The sequence below is a fragment of the Rousettus aegyptiacus genome, unplaced genomic scaffold, assembly GCF_014176215.1.
Source record: "Rousettus aegyptiacus isolate mRouAeg1 unplaced genomic scaffold, mRouAeg1.p scaffold_m13_p_14, whole genome shotgun sequence".
NCBI lineage: Eukaryota > Metazoa > Chordata > Mammalia > Chiroptera > Pteropodidae > Rousettus > Rousettus aegyptiacus.
Genome location: NW_023416289.1, coordinates 50,644,090 through 50,652,437, shown reverse-complemented (window position 1 = coordinate 50,652,437; position 8,348 = coordinate 50,644,090). Strand labels below are relative to the sequence as shown.

The 8,348-nt window shown below is 39.9% G+C and overlaps 1 protein-coding gene across 2 annotated transcripts in view; it reads right to left on the bottom strand.

Annotated features, from left to right (window-relative positions):
• Nucleotides 1-230: 230 nt before the first annotated feature.
• HOMER2 (homer scaffold protein 2) overlaps nucleotides 231-8,348 on the bottom strand; it is a 77,251-nt gene continuing 69,133 nt past the window's right edge. The window contains exon 10 of one of the 2 annotated variants that reach the window (XM_036231889.1): nucleotides 231-343. The gene's annotated coding sequence lies outside the window, so the exon portion shown is untranslated. Of the gene's footprint in view, nucleotides 344-2,762; nucleotides 7,282-8,348 lie in introns of those variants that run through there. The other variant, XM_036231888.1, reaches the window with a different exon arrangement.

Here is an 8,348-nt window from a genome sequence, read left to right as displayed (position 1 = left end):
TCAGTGTCACTCATGAGGAAATGAAAACATGAAATCTTAACTGATGAAAAGCATAGCCTTCTCTGGTGGGGGCGGGGTATCGAGTTTTTAATCAGATTTCAGCTAAATGTTTGCTTAAGCAAATACTAAAGTAGCATAGGTAGTGCTCTGTGTTAAAATCAGGGAAAGGGACAAGACCAGTACAAAGCAGAACACGCATTTCTCTAATCACCCTAAGCGTCCCCACTGACCTCAGATCCCTTGTGCCTGCCATGCAATCCTGGGTCTCCACAGGTCAGCGGCCGTGCCCCAGGCCTCCTGCCCCATCACAGACACAGGCCAAGCTTAGCCCCAAGACAGTTCTCTGCAAAGAACAAGATATTTTTTTAAATGGAAAAATCAGAACTACGTTGGACTTCCTTGTGCTTATTTTGCAGTTATGTATTGTTTTTATCTTAATTATTGTAAACTCAGTATTTTAAGACACCAGTGATCTCATTCAGGCTTGGGAAACTCTCAGAATTTGCTAAGGACTGCCAAAGATGAGAAGGCTTAAAAAAAAAGATCCTTTTCAAAAAGAGTTTTCCCAATTAAAATTCCTCTTCCAGTTACCTCTCTGTGCATCAAGACTTCCCCCTCTCTGGAGCCTTTTCTCCCTTTCTCCCCTTCCTTCCTTTTTCTAGCCAAGCCTTGAAGTCAGTCCAGACCCTGGCCTCAGGGACCTCAGAGCCAAGGAGTGGAGGACGGCCTATGTCCTATCGTCTTGCTGTAAACCTCTCCACCCCCCTCCACAGTGCTGCTGATCCATCTTTGCCTCCAACAAAGTCCTTCCCAGCTCTGCATGTTGCATGGTGAGGGCTGGCGCCTCAGCAAGGTGGGTCCAGCCTGACACCTGGCTGCTGTCCTGGGCAGCCCCTGCCCCTACCCCAGGTTTTACCCCAGCAACAGCACACCGCCCGCTGCCTGCCCCAAAGGGCCCTGCTCTCTTAAGCATAAGTGTCTGGGATGCCCCAGCCCTCTACCTCTGAGTCCCACTGAATCCACACCATCCACAGTCACCCCATAGCTTCCTCTTCTCCCAAGTCTCCCTGAGCTCCAGGCACGTCACCTCCTCACACAGCCCCGGCTACAGGGTGGAGGGTGTGGTGGGGGAGCTGCCATGGCCAGTTTTACAGCCTGAGACAGGTCGTATGGGCAAAGCTGACTCCAGGATAACCAATCCATAACTGGCAGCATCCTATGGGCCGTCCTGGAGTGCAAAACGAGCTGGCGCACCAGACTGATTTATTTATTTGCTCATTTGTTCCCCTCCAGAATGTGAATTGAGGAACGCAGCAGGTAAATGCAGGAGCTAGAACCAGGAGGTGTTTGATGAATGTGAAACCTCCCATCATGTGTAGTTCTGTGGATTTATGCAGCAGGGGTTCTCGAATCTTAGGTGTGTAAGCTCATGTGGAGAGTATACGGTTTTTCTGTTGCTACTGTAACAAACTCGGAAGCTCAAAACAACACAAATTAATTTTCTTACTATTCCTCAGGTCCAAGGTCCAGCGTGGGTCTCACTGGGCCAATACCAAGGTGTGTCAGTAGAGCTGCCTTCCTTTCTGAAGGCTCTAGGGCAGAAGCTGTTGTCTTGCCTTTTCCGGTGTGTAGAGGCTGCCTGCTTTCCTCGGCTTGTGGCCTTCCTCCACATTCAAAGCCAGCAAAGTCATCTTTCTTCCTGACCCAGCCAGGACAGATCTCCAAGAAGTGGCTCACGCAGTGGTCAGAGCCAAAGCCCACCCACACAGGAGCAGTGACCATCCACAGAGCAAGCAGGCATTGGTGGCCACACCAATGGAAACCAAGTGGTGTGCTCTCCCCTGCAAACACAGTCCCTTCAAGTTAAATCACCCTCCACCCCAAACGTCTGCTGTCAAACGGAGGACGGCTGCAGAAAGGGCCTAGGACACACGGGGAATTCTGCAGCAGGAGGACATCTGAGACGTTCTTATACGCCCAAGCACACGGACACGACACAGGTAGTGCAGAGGACTAGAAGGGACAGGACAGGGACAGGAGACGTCTCAGTAGACACGAGCTCCCTTCTCGCTAACTTCTTGGGAATACATAAGCTCCTCAGAACCTTCAAAGACTCACATCTGGAGGAAAGGGGTCCCCAGAATTGACTGAGATCAACACATGAGCCTTGCAGAATGCGGGCTTGAAATAGAAATGAACCTGAATGAAGGGAAAAATAGGCTATATGTATTTCACTCCTGAGCTGTGGGTTGAGATTCACACCTCCTACACATTTTGGGGGAAAGCTGGTTTTCTGCTGAGCACAGACTCTGCCATGTAAATAATCTGTTCAAATAGCTCTGGAAAAATCTTTCAGTAGAATGAGTCTCCGAGATTGGCTTTCCCCCCAAGAGCTAGGAACACAACCACACACTCTTCTGCTGCCCTCTGCCCAAAAGACCAGCCTGCAGAAGAAAAATGCCTCAGGTTGCCAAAGGCTTTGGCCCCATGGAGGTAGAATGTGACTGGCTAGAGGGCAGGTGTCCCCTAAGCTTACCTGAGCATGAGGCTGTCCCAAAGCAGGAGTCTAGAATGGCATACTCAAAATCCCTCATCCTGTCCCCAAGGCATATGTGCCTCTGCCCATACTGTCATCCTTGCTCGAGGCCACGGAGAATATCATCAACCTACCCCTGGTTGAGCTTCCAAACTTATCTCAAACTTATCTCCTTAAGACACAAAGGCTTCTGAAAAATTTTTGTTGACTTAAAAAGAGAAACACATTTACCATTTTACCAAACTATGTATTTTGACATATTTTGCCATAACTCGGTTACAACAAAATCAGGTAAAATTCACAAAGGTATATGAGTTTTTAAAGGAAAACCTTTTTTCCCTTAAATATAAAAAGGTAATTTGACAAATAACATCATACTGAAACACGTAAAGCAGAAATTGTTAGAAACACAAGAGAAATACAACTACAATATTAGTGGGACACTAACATACTTTCCTTAGTCTTTTAATGACTCAAGTAGAAATGAGAGGTCCATAATATTAGAACTAATAAGATCAAATTAATACATACAGATTGAATTTTGTTCCTTTCTGAGAATATATCTTCTTTTGCAGTTTCCTGGGAATATTTATTAAAATGAACAATTTATTAGGTCCTAAGAAAACATCAATAAATTCCAAAATGCAGAAATTGTACAGGCCTTACCCTCTTTGACAGCAAAGCAGTAAAACTAGAAATTTATAGCAAATGTTTCAAACAATGACAAATATTGAACTATCTAGAAATGAAAAAGCATAATTTCAAATAGCTCTTCAGTAAAAAATAAATTTAAATTTGAAATTATTTATAACTAAGAACACTAAACCTAGAAATTTAACAGATGTGAATAAATTCAGAAAAAAAGTCATAGCATTAAAGTCACTAGTAACTGCAGTTATTATTAAACAAGAAACAGTTAAAATGGTATTCAACTTAAGAAGGTAAAAAAATATTAAAAGAAAGGAAGAAATTAATAAGAACAAAAGCAAAAAAAAAAAACAGTAAATTAAGATATAAGTCCTAGAGTTACTTCTTTGAAAAAGATTGACAAAACAGAATAATTCTGGAAAAATTCATCAGAATAAACAAGGAAAGCAGGACACACAATGTAAGAAATGAGAATGGAAAAATATAACAACTTCATGTTGGCAAATCTGAAAATCTTAAAAGAATCATTATTTAGGAAATTTAAATCGCCAGAAATGTACAGAATATAAATAAAGTCTGAAGAGACTAATAAGCATGGAAAACAATGAAAAAAAATTGTCAAGGATTATTCTCTAAAAAGGCACTAGACTTGGACAATTTTATACATGTTATAAAAACTTCAAGGAGCAAAAAAATTCTAAATATAATTTAAACTATTTCAGGGCATAGAAAAAAAGAGAGCTTTCCAAGTTCTCTCTCTTTTTTTTTAAAGAGGTTAACACAAAGCCAACACCATATCTTACAGAGACAGTAGAAAAAAAATGACACAATTGTTTATCTTAACAAGAAAAATTCTAAAATAATATGAGCAAACCAATTACATAATATTTTTCTTATTTTAAAGCTCTTATTTTTATAATACAAGTAATATATAAACCTTGTAGAAAAATCAGAAAATACAGATGAGAACACAAAAATCTGCCATAACAAACCCATCATAAATAACCACTGTTAACACTGAGTGCAGAAGTACATAAAAAAGATAAGATACCATGAGTAAATCAGGATTTTCTCGAAATGCAGAGAGAATTTAACATTAGCAAATCTATTAAAATGATTCGGTTTAAGTCATGATAAAGAAAACGCACTTGATCGTTTTGACGGATGTGAAAAAAGGGCATTTAATAAAATCCTGACATCATTACTGATAAACCTTTCAGCAAACTTGAAAGAGAAGGGCGTATCTTTAATATATAAATTCAAATATTAAGAATATCTACATTAAGACTCAAATTTATACTTTTGGAGAAACATTAGAGGTATTCTCACTAAGTAAAAAATACATGTATTTAAAGAAGAATGCACAATACAAGCACAATTACATACATTGTTCTAAAAGTGCTGGTCAATGTGATAAGGAAATGAAATAAGATTGTTAAAAGTATGGAGGTTAAAATTATCATCACCACCCAGAACTATTATGTACCTGCAAAAGGCAAAAGAATTAACAACAATCACACATACGAAAGAGAATTCAGTAATTGGCTAGTTACAAAATAAATATATAATAACCAATCACTGAGTTAAATAAACTAGTATACAATAACACACTACTCTCTACACAGGGTTAAGAATGAGGTAGATTGACATGTACTGACACAGGAAGATGCCCAAGATCTGCTGCCAAGTGAAACAGGGAAGTAGCAGTAGGGCTGTATCATATGGTCAGAATGATAAAACATACTTGGGGAAAAAAATTTGAGGACTATGTATCAACTGTTGACTATCTTGGGGCAAAGGGATTTTAATTATGAGGAACTTTCAATTCCTACATTATGTTTTTTATAATGTTTACATTTATACAACTTTAATATTTTTAGTTAGAAAAATCAATGGATTTACTTTTCATTAAAAAAAAGTAGTGGTATACCTTTATACTACCAATAAGCAGTTGGAGAACTCATTTACGATAATAACCACTACAAAAATTACCTATACTAGGAAAAATATACTGAGGAACAGAATAATATAAATTTACTGAAATGTAAGGTTAATATTATAAAGATGTTAATTCTCTCTGTAGTAACTATAAATTTTGCACGATCCAATTTCCAATTCTAGTAAACATTACAAAAACGATCCCGAATTTCTTATGGAAATATTAATATACAAAAAATACTGGAAATTTCTGAAAAAGTTTAGTTAATTAATTAAATGATGTTCAAACAGTGTGGTACCAGTGCTAGAACGCACATAAGAGACCACAACGGAGAGCTCAGAAGCAGGAGGTAAGGATACATAAAGATTTGGGCATATAGTAAATGTGGACTTTCATATCAGTCAAGAAAGGGTAGATTTCCCAATAAATGATGTTGAGGAAATTTAGAAAATAAACTCCAGAGGCATCACAGATTTAATTGTACAATAAAATACTGGTGGATATACAGTCTTGGAATCAGAATCGGTAAGATTTACATAAGCATGACAGAAAAGGCAGCGACCTTAAAGGAAAAGATAGATTTGACTAAAAAGTGTTTTTCAATGTCTGAACATTTTTAAAAAGCCATACAGCTAACTTTTTTTTTTTTTTTTTTTTGCAATATTTATAGGAATAAAAAAAACTCTTAGAAATTGGTGAGATAGTTAAACACCTTATGAGAAGGCTGGCCAGAAGACAAGAATAGGTAAACTACAAAAGAACATCTTCCCATAAATGTTTTTGTTAGTGAGAGTCTCATTTTTATTTAAAAAAAAAAGAAAGAAAGAAAAAAAAAACGTACATGAAGACTAGCCCCAGCCCCACAGCAACACCAGTGTTAAAGAGGGAGCAGGACAGTCTCACATACTGCTGGTGGGGTATAATTTGGTATCGTGTTTCTGGAAGGCAATTTTATGGCCATATATATTAAAAGTCCTAAAAATGTGCCCCTTTTTTTTTTTTTTGGTTGTTGTTGGTCAGGATAGGGTAGGTTATGCTGCAGGAACAAATTAACCCTAAAATGTCAGTAGTGTCAGCCTTAAGGTCACCCTGTATTCAAACCACATTTCCATGCAGGTGGGCAGGTGGGGGCGTCGTGAAGGAGAGCTGCTCCACGGAGTCACTTAGGGACAGGGGCTCAGGCTGACAGGCCCCAGGACGTCACCATTTGCAGGCCAGGGAACAGAGTGGAGAACTGCACATGGGCATTTCACAGTCTCGGCCTGCCAGTTTCACATGTCATCTGCTCTCATTTGGCCAGGATTAGTCATGGGACCCTGAGTAACTCTAAGAGGCTGGGAAGTGGAGACTCCTGTGTGCCCAGGAAGGAGAGGAGGAGGCATGGGCCAGCACTCATACTGCCCGCCACACTTCTGAGGCAGAAAGTCCAGTTTAGAAAAGCATACTAAGTAAGTATTCTGAAAAGGTCTCAAAGATGTTGGAAAAAAGGATTTCATCATATCCTTGACTATAGCAGGAAAAAAACTGGAAACAACCTAGGTGTCCAAGGTACAACCTACACGGGTGTTAAAAATGATGCAATTATATATATAGTTACTGATATAGAAATATATTCACAATACAGTGCTAAAAAAAACAAGTTATAAAACAGCATGTATGATTGCCTTTGATGAAAAATAAAACAAATACAGAGGCATAGAAAAAAGTCTGAAAGATATATAGCAAAATGTTAACAGTGGTTATAACCAGATGGTGTAATAACAGGTGACTTTTTTCTTTCATCTGTAGTTTCTTTTTTCTTTTAAACAATATATTACTTGTGTACCAAAAAGGCATTTAAAAATGGGAAAAAAACTTAGTACTCTTGGAAAATTCCGCTTGTCCACCTCAAACTACTCATTGAATTCTAACATTTGATGGAAGAAATGCCTAATTGCCTGTCACATCACAAGGTATTGCTACAGTTTATGTAAAGTCATGATTTTATATTAAAAGTAGCATGACCGAGTAAAAACAGTGACACGTTTCCTGCATATCATCAGACCTGTCGATCATCTGCCAAAATGTCCCACAATCTGGACTCCATCGTGGTTTCTCTGGGCTCCTGCCAAGTGCACCGGGGGTCTGTGGGACCTGGGGAACCATGCTTCACAAGGCTCTGCAGCGTCAAAGAGAGTAGGGCACTGTACAATTCTACTTGAAACAAAAGACCCACAAAGTCTTCTCACAAATGGATCCCATTTAATATCACCACCAGGGTTATTTAAGATTCCTCTTAGCTATACAGATTTTTAACTGAAAATATTGTTTCTTTCTACTTGCCCATGCTGTTTCCTCCCCCCAACACACACACACACACACACACACACACACACTCTCTCTCTCTCTCTCTCTCTCTCTCTCTCTCTCTCTCTCTCTCTCTCTCTCTCCTCTCTCTCTCTCTCTCTCTCTCTCTCTTACTCTCTTGCCAAAGTCACTTTCTTTCTTGCCTGGCTGGTGTTTAAAGAGGAACTGGAAAACCCATATTCTTGAGGCAGGTGTACAGAAAGGATACATAAATAACATACATTTCTATACGGGACTTCCTCTCCATACTGTCACCCCCACCATCTCCAGAATATATAATATTTCTTTGGAGGAAACTATGTACTCAGAAAGTAGGGTCCTTTTAAACCAGGCATACCATTTAAAAATATATCTGGGCATTGATTTGAAAGCTTCTAGTGTAAACCATCAGTGCTTCGAAATCCAGCAACGTTTCAAGTGAATAAAAGAATCACCGCCTTTAGAAGGACAGATGGCACAAACCACCCACTTTTGGTGATGAGCAAAGAGCGGTGGCTGGCTCCCTCTTAAAGGACAGCCCCTTTTGAGGGCCTCAGCTAAGTCACATCACGGCTACCTTCCAAGAGTGGCCACACGTGAAGTCCCATAGTGAGGTCGCCAGTATGCCCTGTGGCTGGCCACAGAGAAGAGCAGATTTTTTTTTTTTTAATAGAAAAGGACTCTTTTTAAATTGGGCTGATCTCAAGGCTTCTGCGTGCACATTCACTGCGGTCCATCCTCCCCCTTTATTTGCTGTCCCACATCACGTTCAGTACATACCGGTCCTGCATCAGCAAACTGCCATCCTGAAGCCTGTGCTCGCAGGCTGACCGAAGCAAAAAGTCCACGAGGAGGCTGCAGGCTGGAGACCAGCTGCCCGCCGTGGACAGCCCCGCGTTG